Source organism: Eptesicus fuscus, chromosome 11 (assembly GCF_027574615.1).
Source record: "Eptesicus fuscus isolate TK198812 chromosome 11, DD_ASM_mEF_20220401, whole genome shotgun sequence".
Lineage (NCBI taxonomy): Eukaryota > Metazoa > Chordata > Mammalia > Chiroptera > Vespertilionidae > Eptesicus > Eptesicus fuscus.
The window spans coordinates 34,767,479-34,786,725 of NC_072483.1; the positions used below are offsets into that span (position 1 = coordinate 34,767,479).

At 38.6% G+C, this 19,247-nt stretch overlaps 1 protein-coding gene and 1 pseudogene across 1 annotated transcript in view; one reads left to right on the forward strand and one right to left on the reverse strand.

The window, feature by feature from the left end:
• KCNJ3 (potassium inwardly rectifying channel subfamily J member 3) overlaps positions 1-19,247 on the forward strand; it is a 142,839-nt gene that overhangs the window by 49,073 nt on the left and 74,519 nt on the right. The gene's annotated exons all lie outside the window — the stretch shown is intronic.
• LOC129150714 (60S ribosomal protein L34-like) lies at positions 18,421-18,778 on the reverse strand (annotated as a pseudogene).

A 19,247-nucleotide genomic window follows, 5' to 3' on the forward strand; every position in this document is an offset into this window, starting at 1 on the left:
CCTAAATCTGAGGCACATTTTCTGCTTGAAAGGGGCTCTTAGGTTGCTTTATAAAACCCAGCTCTATGACGCTTAAAATGACAAAGATCAATTAGGGAGACGAAGTAAAAGGGCAGGCAGAGATATACCAGGCTACAGGAACTACATGATTTTTAAAAAAATCAGGTAATATGTAATTTAGAGACCAGTGTAGTAAATAAAAACAATTGTTAAAATGTGCAGTCTGCTGGAAGCTTGTGCTGAAATATTTTAGTCACTAGTGAGAAGAGACTCAAAAGCAAACAAATTAATTTAAAAAGTTATGTAAATACAATGGTGATTTAGCAAATCTACAATGATTCCATATTTCTGTCAAAGGTAATTATCAACAACAACAAAATAGAAGTGGGATATAATTCACAAAGATTAGTTCATTTGCTTTATTAGATATATTGAACAGTGACTGCTGTACTCAGAATAACTTTTTATAGATTTATTAGAGGCCTGATGAATGGAATTTGTGCAAGAGTAGGCCTTCCTTCCCCCGGCTGCCGGCACCAGCTTCCCTCTGGCACCCGGGACCCGGGCTTCCCTCGCAGCCCCTGCTTCGTCCGGAAGAACCTCTGGTCTGATTAGCATATTATGCTTTTATTATTATAGAAAGGATATTTGCAAATGTTAAATATACGTAAATGTACATGGTTAAACATACATTTTATCCATGGATAATATCCCAAAATATTTCAAAATTAATGCTCATATTGGTCAGATTATTTATAATAAAACTTTCTTTTGTAATTGCATTCTTAATACACTTTAAAACCCTACAAGACAGATTTTATGCAGTGTATATCCAAAGTATTAAATATATCTGCTGGACCCTCCATAAATATTAGCTGATTTCTGATCCAGATTTGGGTGAGGTGGGGAGAGAATGCTGAGATTTTTTAATCTAGGAGGTAACCTTTGAGCTAGTGAAATTTTCCCGTGCTTTCTAGCTTTACTCTATTCAGGCAGAAAACTGAAAATTTGGGGTCGACCTTTAGTTAAGATCTCCTATTCTTCACCTTGCTTCCCATCTTGGATTTTTCTTCTGATTGATCTTCCTATTTTAGAACCAGTCAGCCCTTGCTTTCTGATTACTGTACATTCATTTAAAGCTTTTGTTTTGACACTACTATATTCTAATTCTGGATAACTCGGGCAAAGTGACTCAGAAGAAAGCTCAGGGATAGTTCTTGCAAATTTGTGTTAACAGTTTTGGGCCTTAATATTATTAATTAAACTTTTCATTTTGGGGTAATTGTTTATTCACATCCACTTTTGAGGGATAATAGAGGTTCCCTGTACTCTTTACCTCATTTCCCCTAATGGTAACCCTCTTGCAAAATTTCATACAGTGCAATATCAGAACCAGGGCCCTGACAGTCAAGACAGAATATTTCCATCACTACGTGGATTGCTTAAGCTGCCCTTATACAGGCATGCCTACTTCTCCCCCTTGCTCGGCGTTTCCTCAACACTTGGCAACTACTAATATGTTCTCTAATTCTGCCATTTCATCCACTCAAGCTACAAAGTTTCAATTATAGAAAGTAAATAAATTCAAACAAATGGCAGCAGGATGGAGCTTGAGAGAGCAGGCCCGGGTTGCCGCCAGCAACAGGGGAAGCAAAGCTTTCTGCACACCCTGGCCGGGCCCATCTGCTTAAGGCAACAAAGTTTCAATTATAACCCCAACAGAAATGGCTGCCGGCCGTGGAGGGAGCCCCAGGCTTGGCTTCACTCCAGGCTACAAAGTTTCAATTGTAGAAGGAAAATAAATTCCAGATACCAGGGCCTCTCTTGGGTTGCCAGGGGGCATGGCCAGCCTGCAAACCACCCCAGGCCCCTCGCTCAGGTTGCCCCACACCCCAAGGGAACCCCCACCTGATCTGGGACACCCTTCAGGGCAAACCAGCTGGCCCCCACCCCTGTACAGGCCTCTATCCTATCTAATAAAAGAGTATGCAGATTGATCATCACTGCAACACACAATGGGAATTTTTTTTTTCACTCAGCATAGTTCTGGCTATTCATTCAGATTGTTGCATGTATCAATAGCTCATTCTTATCTGTAGATGTGGCTCAGTGGTTGAGGTCAGGGTTTGATTCCCAGTCAGGACACATGTCCAGATTGTGGCCCATCAGTGATTCTCTCTCATCATTGATGTTTCTATCTCTTTCTCCCTCTCCCTTCCTTTCTGAAATCAATAAAAATATTTTAAAAACCCACTATTACTTTTATGTGTGTTTTTAAAATATATTTTTATTGATTTCAGAGAGGAAGGGAGAGGGAGAGACAGAATCATCAATGATGAGAGAGAATCATTGATCGGCTGCCTCTTGCACTCCCCCTACTGGGGATCGAGCCAGCAACCCGGGCATGTGCCCTGACCAGGAATGGAACTGTGACTTCTTGGTGCATAGGTCAATGCTCAATCACTGAGCCACGCTGGCCAGGCAGTATTGTGTTTTTTTATATTGCTGAGTACAATTCTGTGATATCAATTTAGCACAGTTTGTTTAACCAGTCACCTTTTCAATGATATCTGAATTATTCTAGTTTTTGCCTATTATACATAAAACGTTTATAAACATCATGCACAAGATTATGTGTGAATGTAAGTTTCCATTTCTCTGAATGAACAAGAGTGCAATTACTGGGATGTATGATAACTGTATGTTTGGTTTTTAAAGAAAATGCCAACCTGTTTTCCGGAATGTACCATTTACATTCCCACCAGCAACGTGTGAGTGATCAGTCTCTGCCTCCGTGTATAGCATTGGTGTCTACACAATTTTTATTTCAGCCATTCCTATATGTGTCTCATTGTGGTTTTAATGTGCATTTCTCTAATAACTAATGGTAACTTACTTTCTTGGGCATATTTGCCATTTGTATATTTTCAGTGAAATATATATTAATTTCTTCTACCTATGATCTAATTGTATTTTTTAATTGTTGAGTTTTGAAAGTTCTTTATGTATTCCAGACAGTCTTTTGTTAGATTAGATATGTGGTTTTCAGATATTCTCATTCAGTCTGTAGCTCATCTTTTTATCCTTTTTACAGAATCTTTTGTAAAGCATTAGTTTTGATAAGGGTTAATTTATCAGTTTTTTTTTGAATTTGTGCTCTTGGTGTAAAATATAAGAAGTCTCCCAACCCTAGGTCCCAAAGAATTTCTACTCTTTTCTAACAGCTCTTTACTTTTACATTTAAGGCTGTGAACAATTTTGAGTTATTTTTTATAAGATGTTAGACTTAGGTCAAGATTAATTTTTTCTCTGTGCCAATAGATGTCAAATTGCTCTAACACCATTTGTTGAAAGGGCCATCCTTCCTCCATAGAATTGCTTTTGTACCTTCATCAAAAATAAGTTAAGCATACTTGTGTGGATCTATTTCTGCAATTCTCTGTTCTGTTCCATTGATCTATGTGTCTATTCCTTTGACAATACCACTCTTGTTACTATAGCTATATAATCAGTCTTGAAATGAGGTAGACAGATTCTTCCACCTTAGTTATTCTTATATGTGAATTGTACAATAATATTGTCTATATCTACAAACAATCTTGTTTGGATTTTTATATGGATTTCTTAAACCTATATATCAATATGGAGGAGAATTGGCATCTTTATTATTTAAAGTCTTCCAGTCAAGAAACAATGTATGTCTTTATATATTTTTTATTTGATTTGATTTCTTTCACCAACATTTTGTCATTTTCAGCATAGAAATTTTATATAGGTTTTGTTAGGTTTACTCCTAAGTATTTATTTTTTAGTGGTTGCAAATGGTGCTAGTATATAGAAATAAATTGGTATTTGATATTTATATTCTGTCTTGCTATAGACTGAAAGTTTGTGTCCCCCCCTCACATTCATATGTTGAAACCTAATCCCCAATACGATGGTATTTGGAGCTGGAGCCTTTGCAAGGTGATGAGGTCATGAATGTGGAGTCCTCATGAATTGGATTAATACCCTTATGAAAGAGACCCCAGAGAGCTTCCTTGCTTTCTGCCATGTGAGGACATGGCGAAAAAATATTCATAAATGAATTCAGAAAGAAGGTTCTCACCAAACAATACATTTTCTGGTGCCTTAATCTTGGACTTTGCATCATCCAGAATTATGAGAAATACATTTCTGTTTGTTTATGAGCCACCCGGTCTCTGGTAATTCTGGTTTAGCAGCCTGAATGGACTTAGACATACCTGTAACCTTGCTAAACTTACTTATTAGTGATAGAGGGAGGGCTTTTATTTAAAAAAATTTTTTTTAAATTTCTACCTATTTTTCAAATGTTTTTAGTATGAATGGGTATTGAATTTAATCAAATGCTTGTTCTGCATCAATTGATATGAAAGTGATTTTTCTCTTTAGTTAATATGGTAGATTATGTTGATTGATTTTTGAATGTTGAACCAGCTTTCCATACTTGGAATAAACCTCACTTGGTCATGGATTAGAATTCTTCTCATATGCTGCTGAATTCTTTTTGCTTACATTTGTTAGAGATTTTAACATCTATATTTCTGAGGGATACTGATGTGTAATTTTCTTTTTTGTACTGTTTTTATTTTGGTATTGGATTCATTCTAGCTTTATAAAATGAATTTTAGAGTCTTTTCTCCATTTCTAATTTTTTAAAAGGATTATATGCAATTGGTGTTAATTCTTCTTTAAGTGTTTGGTAGAATTTTCCAGTGAAACCAGCCAGAAGATTTCTATTTGAGAAGTTAGTAATGAGAAGTTCAATTTCTTTATGCTATCAGTCTATTCAAATATTTTTATGCTCTATTTCACTTGTGTTTTTTAAAGGAATTAGTCCATTTTATTGATGTTGTCAATCTTTTGTAGAGCTGTTCATAGTATTCCCTCATTAATCTTCTGATGTCTACAGAGACTGTAATGACATTGATAATTTGTATATATATTTGTTAGACTTTTACTAAAGGTTGGTCAGTTTTATTGATCATGTCACACAACCAACTATTTGACACTGATTTTTTAAAAGTTGTTTTTCTGTTTTCAATTTCATTGGTTTATGTTCTTATTTTCTTCTTTCTGCTCACTTTGGGCTGTTTGCTTTCTCCCCACTCCCCCTAAATTCTTGAGGTAGGGCTTTAGATTATTCATTTGAAACCTTTCTGTTTTTCTAATATATACACTGAATGAAATAAATTTCCCTCTCAGCATTGCTTTAGCTGTACTGTACTAACTTAAATATGTTAAAATTTTATTTTCATACAATTCATTGTACTGTTTGATTTCCTTTTAGACATTCTCCTTGACTTGCGGATTATTTAGAAACTAGAGGCCCAGTGCACGAAATTCGTGCATGGGGTGGGGTGTGTCCCTCAGCCCAGCCTGCACCCTCCCAAATCTGGGACCCCTCGAGGGATGTCTGACTGCCTGTTTAGGCCCAATCCCGGTGGGCAGTCGGACATCCCTCTCACAATCCAGGACTGCTGGCTCCCAACCGTTTGCCTGTCTGCCTGCCTGATTGCCCCTAACTGCTTCTGTCTGCCAGCCAGATCACCCCCTAACCACTCCCCTGCCAGTGTGATTGACACCTAACTGCCCCCCTGCTGGCCTGGTCCCCTCCCAACTGCCCACCCCTGCTGGCCCAGTCACCCCCAACTGCCCTCCCTTGCCAGCCTGGTTGCCCCTAACTGCCCTCCCCTGCTGGTCTGGTCCCCCCCCAACTACCCTCCCCTGCAGGCCTGATCACCCCCAACTGCCCTCCCTTGCAGGCCTGGTCCCTCCCAACTGCCCTCCCTTGCTGGCCATCTTGTGGTGGCCATCTTGTGTCCACATGGGGGCAGCCATCTTGTGTATTGGAGTGATGGTCAATTTGCTTATTACCTCTTTATTATATAGGATGTGCTATTTGATTTCCCAGTGTCTGGAGAGCTTCCTATTATCTTTTGGAGACTGACTTCTGCTTTGCTTCTGTTGTGTTCAGTGAAAACACTTGGCTTAATTTCAAATCTCTTAAATTTGATGAGGTTTGTTTTATGGCCCAGGATATGGTCTGATGATGATTGGTGGACTATTTTGCAATGTTGATTAGATCCTGTTGGTTGATAGTATTTCTAGGTCTATATCCTTTCTAGTTTTCTGTAATTAGTCTATCAATTTTCAAATGAGGGGTTTTGGTCTCCAACTATAGTTATTGATTTATGCATTTCTCCTTTCATTTCTCTAAGATTTTGATTCACCTATTTTTTATCTATGCTGTTTGTTACATACGCATTTAGGATTGTTATTACTTCTTATTTAATGTCCTTATTTGTCCCTGGTTATTTTATTTCAGTTATAGTGTTTTTACTTCTAAAATTTCCATTTTGTTAATTTTATATCTTTTACTTTGCTGAGACCATAGTTTTTATTTGTTTCAAGCATACTTATAATTGTAGGATGATGTGTCTGCTTTAAATTCTTTATCAAATTAGTCTAATATTTTTGTCATCTCAGTTTTGGTATATATTGGTTATCTTTTATTACTCAGTTTGATATTTTTCTGAATCTTGGAATGACTAGTGCACATTTTGAGACTCTGGACCTTGTCTAACTTCTCATTTAGCTGGCTTCCTCTAACACTGCTTGGGTGCAGTGAAAGTGAGGTAGGAGTGGGAGTCCAGGTTCCCACTTAGCCTCCTTGACATTGGAGTCTCCTCCTTACTGCTAGGCGGGGGGGCGGGGGGGGGGATTCTGCCCCCCTAGTAGGCCACCATGGATACTGCTCCCCACGTGGCCTCCACTGAGTCAATGGGTGGAAGGGAATAGCGTGGTTACTGGAGAAAGTCCTGTCTCTGTCTTCTGACACTATCACAGCAGGGGTGGGGAGGGTACCCTGTTACTACCCATTGGGAGGGAAGTCCAGACTTCTCACATGGTCTTCATTGACACAGCAGGGGTGGGGCTGGGTAGCCCCTACTCAGTCTTCTCTGAGACCTCTCTGGTGGAGAGTTGGAGTACCTCAGGTGAAGGTGAATTGCCCACTTGACACTTGCCTTGTGCCTGGGGTAGAACAAAATGTTTTCTATTGTGTTTGACTAGAGCAGAGCAATCATTGTTTAAAGCTTTCTATACTTCTGTTCTGCCCTTTGTCTTTTTCTTTGGCAAGGAGAGCAGGCTTTTCATGGGACTTTTTTGGATCTTTGTCTGTTGGCATTTCTTGGTTGCCAGTTCTTTTGCTTCAAGTCTGGGAAATATGAGGTCGAAAGGAAACCCAGTAAATTAATTTCCATATCTTTCCCCAGTGACTGAGATCCCCTGTCATATTTGCCTTTTTTCCCCCCACTTTCAATTTTCTTATGTTTGTTTTATATACAATATTCAGAGTTTTTAGTTACATTTAACTGGAGGAACAGGGGTAAGTATATCTACTCTTTCTTCCCAGAAGAGGAAGTTGCTCTGGACTTTATTTTATATAAAAAACTAGTGGCCCGATGCATGAATGAAAATTTGTGCAAGAATGGGCCTTCGTTCCCCTGGCTGCTGGCACCACCTTCGCTCTGTCCGGAGCCGCCTTTCCGCTCCGGCCCGGAGCCGCCTTTCTGCCTTCCCATGCTGCCCAGAGGCCCAGAGCGGCTGGGGTGGTGCGGAAAGCCTGTGTCATTGCCATGGCGACGACGCAAGTGTCCCGCCCCATCCCCGGCCACTCGGTGCCTGCATATGCAAATTAACCCACCATCTTTGTTGGGTTGATTTGCATACTCACTCCTGATTGGCTGGTGGGTGTCACGAATGTACCATCAATTAGCATGTTACTCTTTTATTAGGTAGATTAAATATAATCTATTAGCTGGTTATCTCCCAGAGAAATGTGTAACATTTTGATTTTTAGACATATGTGTGCTAAAGTAATAAAGATGTAATAATATCATTCTCATGATCATTACCATAATAAATATACATACTCACATATAACATAGATGTAATATATATTTGAAATGTATTTATTTTGGGAAAAAAATCACAGTGAGCACAAGAAAGTTCATAAAGGCTCCTAAAGCTACACAGGAAATTTATAGGCCTTTAAATCTTTTCTTGATAGTTTCTTGCTGTAATTTTTTGCAAAATCATTTATGAAATGTATTCTCTAAGTTATCATACCACACTGAAATAGACAATCTTTTCATCTACATAAGCAGAAAAGCATGCTGCTCAGATCTTAGCAATAAAATCTAGTCTTCCTGATGTAAATGACAGTACAGACTTCTAACAGGGAAACTACTTTTTCCTATCTCTATTGAAAGAATAGGGAAGCCTGGGTCATGACTTTTGTACAATAGGTGGTGCATACTGCATTTACAGCACTTTTTCATTGCATAAACCTTTCATTTGTTAGAGATATAAATATATCTTTTAAATAAAACTTCTATAAAATACATAAATATGTTGGCATCTTAGAGTATGATACATCACCTTGACTGACCCTTTTATTTTTATTATTACTATTATTTTTAAACTAGAGGCCCGGTGCATGAAAATTCGTGCACTTGGGGGGAGAGGGTGCCTCAGCCAGGCCTGTGCCCTCTCCAGTCTGGGAACCCTCGGGGGATGCCCACCTGCTGGCTTAGGCCCGCTCCCCGGGTGCTCGGACCTAAGCCATTAGTTGGATATCCTTAGTGCTGCTGTGGAGAGGCTCCTGCCACCGCCACTGCGCTGGCCAGCCATGAGCCAGCTTCTGGCTGAGTAGCGCTCCCCCTGTGGAAGCACATTGACCACCAGGAGGCAGCTCCTGTGTTGAGTATCTGCCTCCTGGTGGTCAGTGTGCATCATAACTACCAGTCATTCCCAGTTGTTCCGCTATTAGGGTCAATTTGCATATTGCCCTTTTATTATATAGGATAGGGAGCTTTGTATTTATTTAACTTTTATTGATTGTAGAGAGAGTGGGAGGGAGGAAGGAAGGGAAAGAGAGAGAGAGAGAGAGAGAGAGAGAGAGAGAGAGAGAGAGAGAGATTGAGAGAGAGAAACATGTAGAAAGAAACATTAATTTGTTGCCTCCCTCCCATACACACCTCACATGGGGACCAAACCTGCAACCTGGGCATGTGCCCTGCCCAGGAATTGATCCAGCGAACTTTCAGTGCACTGGAAGATGCCCTACCAAGTGAGCCACAGTGACCAAGGCAGTTGACTGTTCCTTTTAAAAATGAAAAGAGTTACATGTGGTTCTTTGTTACAAGCTGTATTTTTCTTTCAAATTGTTGTTGGAGTATGATACTGTCTAGAGAGAGCAAATGAGGGAGCAATTCTATATATTTCTAAGATGCCTGGTGCCCTTTGTCCTATGCCTTCGAACCAAACCCATCCAATGATAAGATCTAGTTTAGAATAAATGTGAATGAACTGAAAATTATCAGTCATACAGTGATCAGTAAGTTCAGATATATTAGGAAATTAGGCTAGGTAATAGCTTACATGCTCAAGAAGCAGTAAAAAATTCATATTTTTATTTTATTTTAACTAAAACTGTCAGGGGGAACACTGATAGACATACTAGGAAACATAAACTGTTTCATGTGATCTCAGGAGATTAGACATTTGGTAAATGTACTACAGATACGGATATGGTAACAATTATCTGTCAGCTACTTGACTTTTCCTTAGCATGATGGTGATAAATGAAGTGGCTTGCAAAGCACTTTGCAAAATTCAGCTGACTAGACTCATTGCAATATAGAACTTTTAGTATTTTCATTATTTGATACTAGAGGCCCAGTGTGCGAATTCATGCACAGGTGGGGTCCCTCGGCCTGGTCAGGGCCTATTGGGGCTGTCTCTCCCAGTCCCGATGGGGGCCTGCTGACCAGGAAGGGACTGCAGGAGGGCTCCAGGGCATGTTTGGCCCTCTTATCCAGTCCCAATCAGCCGGACCCCAGCAGCAAGCTAACCTACCGGTTAGAGCGTCTGTCCCCTGGTAGTCAGTGCGCGTCATAGCAACTGGTCAAGTGGTTGACACTTAGCATATTATGCTTTTAATATATAGGACTAGGGGCCCGGTGCATGAAATTTGTACACTGTGGGGGGGGGGGGCCCTCAGCCTGGCCTGTGCCCTCTTGCAGTCCAGGACCCCTTGCTCCTTACCACCCGCCTGCCATGGAGGCAGGAGAGGCTCACGCAACCTCTACTGCGCTCACCTGCCCCCAGATCACACCCCCCAACCAGTGGGCAAAGGATGGGGCCAGCACTAAGAAGCAGTGAACCTGGCTTCTGGCTGAGCAGTGGGTGCAGGAGGGGGGCGGATTGTGGCTCAACCAGAAGCTGGGCTCACTGCTTCTTAGTGCTGGCCCCGTCCCCTGCTCACTGGTCGGGGGGTGATCTGGGGCCAGGCTGACTGGGGGAGGGGCTGTGGGAGGTTGAGGCACCACGGTCGTGCCCCGTCCAGCCTCTGCGGAGGTTCTGGGACCGCACCACCCCCTGTCCCCCCGCTTCTGTGGAAGATATTGCCCCAGGAACGGGACCAGGCCCGCACCACTGCCTCTGCAGCTGCCTCTGCAGAAGGGTTGGCGCTGGGCCCAGGACCAGGCCCGCACCATGGCCTCTCCTGCTGCCTCTGCTGAAGGGGCGATGCTGGACCAGGACCGGGCCTGTGCCGCAGCCTCTCCCACTGCCTCTGTGGAAGGGACCGCCATGGCTGGCCTGGAGGTGCAGGTTCACCAGCCCTGCCCCCCACCCACTGGTCATTCTGCAAAGTCGTCCAGAAGGTCGTTTGGCTGTCCAGTCTAATTAGCATATTACTCTTTTATTATTATAGATTAGCAGGGATCATTCTCATTTCATTTTTAAAAGTTACCAGATGTGCTACATAAAAAGGATTGCTGCTTTTATTTTTGGTTGGAATAGGGAGTTGTGGCGTGAATTTTGTCAACACAGAGGTCAAGCAGTTCTTATAGAGGCTATTAATTTTGTATAAATTATCATTTGGAAATTTAGCCACTGAACACTAAATAATAGATTCACTGACATGTAAGAGACCTTTCAGATGTATATAGTTGATACCAAGTGACCCCCTGAAAATTAGTTTTCTCAGATATCTTTTTGTAAAAGCTTCATGTACATGTCCAGGAAAAAGCTGAATTTGCTCAGAAGTCTCAGGAGACCTGCTTTATCATGGTCATGAAGGTAGTTAGCCTGCTAATCCCTAGTATGGTATCCCCTTTCTCTGTCATTCTCAACATTCTATAGGCATGTTGTGAATAAATAAGTAAAACTTTTTTTGGTTGCATCTGATTGTCATAATATTACCCAGACAGAACTTCTGATGATTGAACTCTACAAGAATGTAACTCATCTTAGAGGGTTGTAATCGAGATATTTTGTCTTTTTATCTTCTGTACTTTAAACTATGCATGAATTACTGGTTTTTATCACTTCGATTTATAGTGTTGGAAAAGTAACATGACTACTCTGATATTTATTTCTCTCATCTGTAAAATGAGAACAGGTTATTTTTGAGAAAGTGGTGGTGAGTATATATTAACACTAAATAGATATTCATTCATTTACCTTTGTATAGACCCAAAATTGTGAAAATTATGCTCTTCAATTAAGATGTTACATTTTTAGAAGTTATCTTTTACTCACATTTTCCCTTTGAGCAATATTAAACAATAGAACTATATAAATATTATGGGAAACATATAAATTGAATAGTTCCATGTAAATAAATCCTTTATATTTTATTTAAACACAATTATGTTTAAGTAATTAACCCGGTAATTAATTAGCAAAGCCTTCATTTTAGCTCCAATATCTACAGGGTTTGATCATAAGCTTTGCTAATTCATTATAGCAAATGAATAATTATTGATAATATAACTAAAATAATTATTGATAATATAACTAAAATATCCATACTGAACAGACTTTTGGGTAAGACAAATTTATATAAATTATGGAACTTTTACAAATTTAATGTTTTGTTGCTACTTAATTCAGTGGTAACTTATTCTAAACTGATTAGAATTCTTTATATATGACTTTCCATAAATTCTTATCTTGAAATTATACCAATTATTGGAATAGGTTCTGAATCATGTTATCATCCCTTTATTTCATATCAACCTGGGATAAACAAATAGACAAGCACATAAGCACTAACAACAAAAATGGTATTTGACCAATTTATCTTCAATCTCATAGCTGCTTGTGCCTCTTATACAACTTTATCCTAAGATAGAACTAAACACATGGCTTTGATTTACCCTAGTGGATTTGTATAAGGCTTTTGCGAGCTTCTCCTTCATCACTTTTCTCTTATTTATATATCATGCATAGAATGAAAAAGGGTATAAGTTGCGTATCTAGAGTGATAACAGAAATCATAATTGCATATATTTCCTAGTCAGAAATAACTGTTTTTCAGTTTTTACTTCATTCAGTGATAAGGAATTATTTTTCATAAAACAAATTTTGAAAATCTGTATTTGGGAATTGGCAAATTGAGATCTGCATATATGATCATTACTAGAGGCCCAATGCATGAAATTCGTGCAAGAGTAGGACTTCCTTCCCCCGGCTGCTGGCACCAGCTTCCCTCTGGCATCCGGGACCCAGGCTTCCCTCATAGCCCTGGCTTCATCTGGAAGGTCATCTGGTCTAATTAGCATATTATGCTTTTATTAACATAGATAATGGCTAAAAACTTCATTATTTGGATGGATATTTATTTTTCTAATTTTTTTGAGATAAAAGTTTAGCCTGTTGACATTCAACCTTTTTTCTTTTTAGATCTATACTATAAATTTCCCTCTAAGGTACAAACTTCCTTCTAAGAAAAGCTATACCTCCATCTCACAAATTTGGATAATACAGTTTTCATTAAATGTAAAAATATTTCCTAATTACCATTTTTAAGCTAAGGTATTTAAAACTTTATTTTATAACTTCCCCAAATATGTGACATTTCAATTTAAGCTTTATTATTAATATTTTCCTTAATTGTTTTTCAGGCAAAGAACATTTTGGTGTACTCAAATTGAGATTGCTTTAACTGAAAACATGTCTCTACTTTTCTTCATGTTTTTTATATCCTTCTATAAAGCTTCATACTTTTTGTGTATATTCCATATTCCTTCTTATATTTATTCATATGGATTTTGTAGTTTATGTGGTAACTTATGTTGTGATGACTAAATTGTTTTTTTCCCATCACATTTCCTAATTGGTTATTGCAAAGAAAAATTGCTGATTTTTGTTGTAATACTTTTACAATGACAATAGTACACTTTAAAAGCAAAGCAACCTCAATTTGAGTACACCAAGATGTTTTTTCTGTATTCCAAAATATTTTTTTTTTCTGCACTCAAGATAACATCAAGGCGTTTCACTTGTATGGATCCTTATAAGAAGGAATTAATTGAAATACAAGAACCTACATTTCTTTAAATGGGCACAAAGTAATTTTAATAGATGTCATAGGTTGATATCTCCCTCCCCCAATTCATATGTTGAAGTCCTAATTAACCCACAACACCTCAGAACATGACTGTATTTGATATAGGGTCTTTAAAGGGGTGAGTAAGTTAAACATGAGATCATGGATGGACCCTGCTCCTCCATGACTTATGCCATAAAAAGAGGAAATAGGGCAGGCAGACATAGGAGGGAGATCATGTGAGGCCAAAAAAAGAAAATGTACCAGTTATTTTCCTAAGAGAGCAATCTTATTTGCTTGGTATTGTTATTGACCTCAGATGATGACCCTAAATGCTCTCTTACTGGACACAAATTTTGTCTAATGAATTATAATGTAATGACCATTATGGTTTGTTTTTTTTTAGCAAGCCTTTTTGAACTGTTGAAATATTTATTTGTCATGGACTGCTAAAACTATAATTATGAGGTCAAAGGACAACAATATGACCATCTCCCCATTGGTTTCAGTGCAGGTTAAATCAATAATAATCCTCCATAAATCAATTTAGTAATGTTGACTAATAGCAGCATAAAGCCATTTTGAAACAACATGGCATGGTGCTGATTAAAATTTGGGCTGATATGACAAAGCAATCTGCAGATGGCTGCTACTTGTGCTGGGTTTGGAGATGCCCAGGAAAGGTCAAGCGGTAAACCAAGGCCAACTACTGCTAGTGCTGAGCCTGGGATCACTTAGTAAGGGTTATATCGCAGATGCCATTTGTCTGAGAGATTCTGGTAAAGTCCTAATCATAAGTCAAGACAGACCATTTGAATGGAAAGCCACTGGAAACAGCTTGGGTGGGCTTGCAACTTGGTTGGTGCTGCATCTCAAAGGAATCATTGGGTTTACTGCTTCAATTTCATCAGTAGTGATTGGCCTAGAAAAATACAACCTTCCAAAACTCGATCAAGAAGAATCAGAAAACCTGAAGAGGCTGATAACTACTGACGAAGTTGAAGCAGTAACAAAACAAAACAAAACAAACAAAAAAACACCCCAAAACCTCCCAGCAAACAAAAGCTCTGGTCTGGAAAGAGTCACAAGAGAGTTTTAGCAAATATTCAAAGAAGAACTAACACCCCTATTCCTCAAACTATTCCAAAAAATTCAAGAGGAAGGAACACTTCTAAACTCTTCCTATGAGGCCAGCATCACCCTAATTCTTCTGTGTTTTAAATATACTATTGTCCTTCCATACCATTTGCCCCAAAAGATGTCACTTTAAGGACATTTCTTTTCACTTTTATTCTGATGGTCTACAGCATTTTTACATTATAGTTCCTAGATTTTCAGGCAGGTTTATATTTTTATATAGAATTCATGTTTAGATAGAGATGCTACCTATACTATACCTTTTGTTCATTTTTCACTTTGTATACATACAGTAGGACTTAATACCAGTACCAAAGAGAGTTAGCTATCACCTATGTATATAAGTAATAATGATGATGATTGTAGCAATTGTCATATAGTATATTAATAACTTTCTATACGCAAAGTTTTATCTTAACCACTTTATGTGTTATTTTATTTTTAAAACATCACCATTTTATGTATTTAAGCACTAATATCCTCTAGTCTAATTATAACTCCTGCTTGATAATTCAGTGAATATAAAAAAAATCACATTTTTTAATATATTGGAAATCTATATATTAGAGTTCTATAATACTGGTGGTATAAGTACTTCTATAGTCATAGTGGCACTTTCATTAAATGTGCTATGTGCTATAAGAGAACAAAGCTCTTTCTTTTCAGTTTTCTTTAAAATTTAGGACAAAAGTAAATTTTGTATTTTAATATCCAAGAAATTTATAGTAGTAAGAACACAAGATATATGTGAGAGGATTTTGACTCTGATCTACTCTGAGGAACTATATGATCTTGGAAAAATGACACAACATCTCTAGGCCTCTGTATCCTTCCAAGTTAAATAGGTAAAAATAAATATAATGAAAGTTACTTCACAGGCCATTAGAAATACATTAATAATGAATTTAAAAGGTACTTCTAAACATCAAAGCATTATATAAGTATTTTCACAGCAAGTGTGGGTTTTTCATAGTGAAATACAACACATTAATAGATGACATATTATAAATTAAGGCATATTTGAAAGCATCAGAATGTACTTTCTCTCTCTCTCTCTCTCTGTCTCTCTCTCTCTCTGTCTCTCTCTCTCTTTCTCTCTCTTTGTCTTTCTCTTTTTCTCCCGCTTCTTCTTAGATGAGCAACTAAGGAAAGCTGCTGATTTTGTATTTGTGACAAGTATAATAAGTGAATATTTGGGGGAGGAGGGTTTAGTATTGTGGCAGCTGCTTCAGGCTGTTTCCCTTATCAGAAATAGTGCTTCTAGACTATCAAAAGTAGGAATAGAGCTTAAAATACAATTCTCACTCAACCAAGTAAACTCTTACATTTTCCCCTCCTATATTCTTCTCTATATCTCTCAGCTTTAGGAATGTGCACACTTGGCTTATTTTCCCTCCACATGAGATCTTATTATATAGTGTGAAGAAGAAAAATGATTCAGGTACTTCACTCTGTTCGTAAGCTTAATTTTAATCTTTGATTTTGATGGCATCTTTAGAAATTCTGCCCTTAAAATTAGGGGAATACTGACTGTTTCAATCTAAGTAAGACTAATTTTCAATCTTATTGAACATTGACTATGTAAGGTTTCTTAATCTCTTGACAATTGTTTTCTACGTTTAGGCTGAGTGCATCTGCTGAGCTTTGGGTAGAATTTCCTCAGAACTCCAGAACAAGAATTGTTTTTAATGTGGTGAAAATGACACAGAAATTATACCAATGATGGACTTCCAGGGAAGTGGCAGATTAAATGCAATTCTATGCAAAGTAAAAACGTAAAGTACACAAGGTCTTAATGTAAGAGCTGTGCCTAAACCAGGTACATTTGCATACTAATGTTCAATGTCTCTGGGTGAATTACAACCTTGGACAAAAGATAGAATGTGGTAAGGGAGAAAGCTTATTTTTTAACCTGAAAAAATACTGATCCCTTTTTTGGATTAAATAAAAAACTTAATATACATGAGGACAGTTTAATTACACGGGAGTCCAATTTAAAGAAATTGGGTGCTTTTCAAGTATTTGTCTTAACAGTTCTTTTTTTAGCTTTTCCTTTAAGGGCATTATGCTTAGTGATTTCAAGTTTGCAGCTTCCACTGTTGATTGGACTTCTGGGTTTGCCCTAGAAACCTCTGACAACAGTAAAACAAGTTTCATAAGCAAAGGATTCTTTCTAATGGATGATGGAAATTTTCTGGTTTTGCTGACTCATGAACAGATGGTGCTTCTAATCCTTCCATGAAATGCCCTTTTGTAATGTTCATGTCTGTAGCCAACCCAGAGTGCATCTCACAGCTGTAAAGTACAGGTTTATGTGGAATTGAACTGAACCTTGGAACAAACTCACAATGCTGGGTAATGTCAATTCTTAGTACTTTGTACAGTTGAATGGACATCTCAGTCTAGTGTTTGGACTAAGGATTATCTCAGACACACCAGAAGGATGTTGCACTTTTTATATCAGTGCAGTTCTAGAAGCTTACTTATTTGCCCTTTAAGTTGGTTCTTTTGGTAATATAACTAAAAGGCCTGCTTTTTTGGGTTTTAATGCGATTTTTATTTTATTTACAAAATATTTCAAACATCTGGGTAAGCAGAAACATTTGTGTACCCATTTTGCAAAATTTAAGAGTTGTTTATATTTGGGAATATTCATTTCAGATTTTGTGTTTTAAAAACACAAATCACTAGGATCTAACTAATTTTCTTTTCACTTTTTCCCTCCCCCAAGGACATTTTTATTCTGAAATGACGTGTATTAATACCTTGCACAGTTTTTATTTTCATACTAGAAGCCTGGTGCATGAAATCGTGCACTGGGGGGGGGGGGGTCCCTCAGCCCGGCCTGCATCCTTTTGCAGTCCGGGAGCCCTCGGGGGATGTCTGACTGATGGCTTAGGCCCACTCCCTGCCTAAACCATCAGTTGGACATCCTTAGCACTGGCGTGGAGGTGGGAGAGGCTCCCGCCACCGCCACTGTGCTCACCAGCCATGAGCCTGGCTTCTGGCTGAGTGGCATTCCCCCTGTGGGAGCGCACTGACCACCAGGAGGCAGTTTCTGCATTGAGAGTCTGCCCCCTGGTGGTCAGTGCATGTCATAGTGACCAGTTGCTCTGCCATCGGGCCGAAACTGGCTCTCTGACATCACCCGAGGGGTCCCAGATTGCGGGAAGGTGCAGACCAGGCTGAGGGACCCCACTGGTCCAAGATCAGTGCCAGGAGGGATGTGGGATGTTGGCCAGCTGCAGAGGGACTGTGGAAGGACTCCAGGGTGTGTCTGGCCTGTCTCGCTCAGTCCCAATCGGCCAGACCCCAGCAGCAAGCTAACCTACCGATCGGAGCATCTGCCCCCTGTGGTCAATGCATGTCATAATGATTGGTTGACCAGTGGACTGTATGTCCCCTGGTGGTCAGTGCACATTATAGTGAGCAGTTGAGTGGCCTTAGCATATCATTAGCACATTATACTTTGATTGGTTGAACAGCCAACTGGATGACCGGACACTTAGCCTATTAGGCTTTTATTATATAGGATTTGTATTGTATGCATTCATAAAAATGGATGTTGATTTTTCTCTTTTAAAAATGTAGGTAAATCATATAATTTTCAATTTGTTTTTATTATTAACTTTATTGTATGTTTTGAAAACTGAGATTTTACTCATGCATTTAACAGCTCTAAAGTCTTTCATTGTATATTCATTCATCAGTATTTTACTGATAGATTGTTTGTTTCCAATTGTAAGTATGATAAGCCCTTGCTGAACTGAATAGCATTTAGAAGCTCCTCTCTCTCTCTCTCTCTCTCTCTCTGCTTTTTAATTGCTTTTGTTACTCAAAAAGCTTCTTTTAAAATTTTATTTAGCTTTCTGACTCTGTGCTTGTGCCTTCAATATTTTCACAATGATTTTCTGCTCCCCAATAAAGAAAGCACACTTGATCCTGTTACAGACCCATTTTGCACATGTGGATCTACCATAGGTCCTGCTGACATGTTTTTTTTTCGTTTTAGACAACCTCATTAGAACTTTAGGTCTCACAGCACGAACTCCAGGAAGTTGGCCTGGGCACATGCCACATGCAGATTTTGGTGCTTTCCCAACCTTCTTGGTTATAAAGGTAACCAATTCTATTACCAGGGGTTCAGGACAGCCTAGCTTTGTTAGAGATTGTGTTGCAGGAGAGCCTCTGACAGTATGTCAAATGCTGCACCATGGTGAGGGCCTGAAGTCACCATCCCCAGAAGAGGAAAAGGTAGAAATTTCTTTAGATAAGATAGGATTTTACAAGACTACAGAACTGTTAGAAGTAAAGCTGGATGGTAGAGAATGCGTAGTGACAGATTTTCTATGTACTGTAACACATTGCCAAATTCCTCTCTGAAACACTACTTCACTTTGTACTCTGACCAACTATATTCTTGAACTCTATAAAAACCATATCCTAAATTATACTCGGTGTAATTAGACTCTTACATTTTTTGGCCAGTCTAGTGACTTAGAACTGTCACTGTCATTATTTTAATTTATATTTTCATGATTCTAGGCAAATTTAACCTTTTCTCATAATATTATTAGTAACTTGATTTCCTATTCGAGTACCCATTATTTATTGATTTGTAGGCATTCTTTGACTATTTTGGGTGTAAGCTTTTATGAGCTATGTGTTTTATAAGAATTTTCTT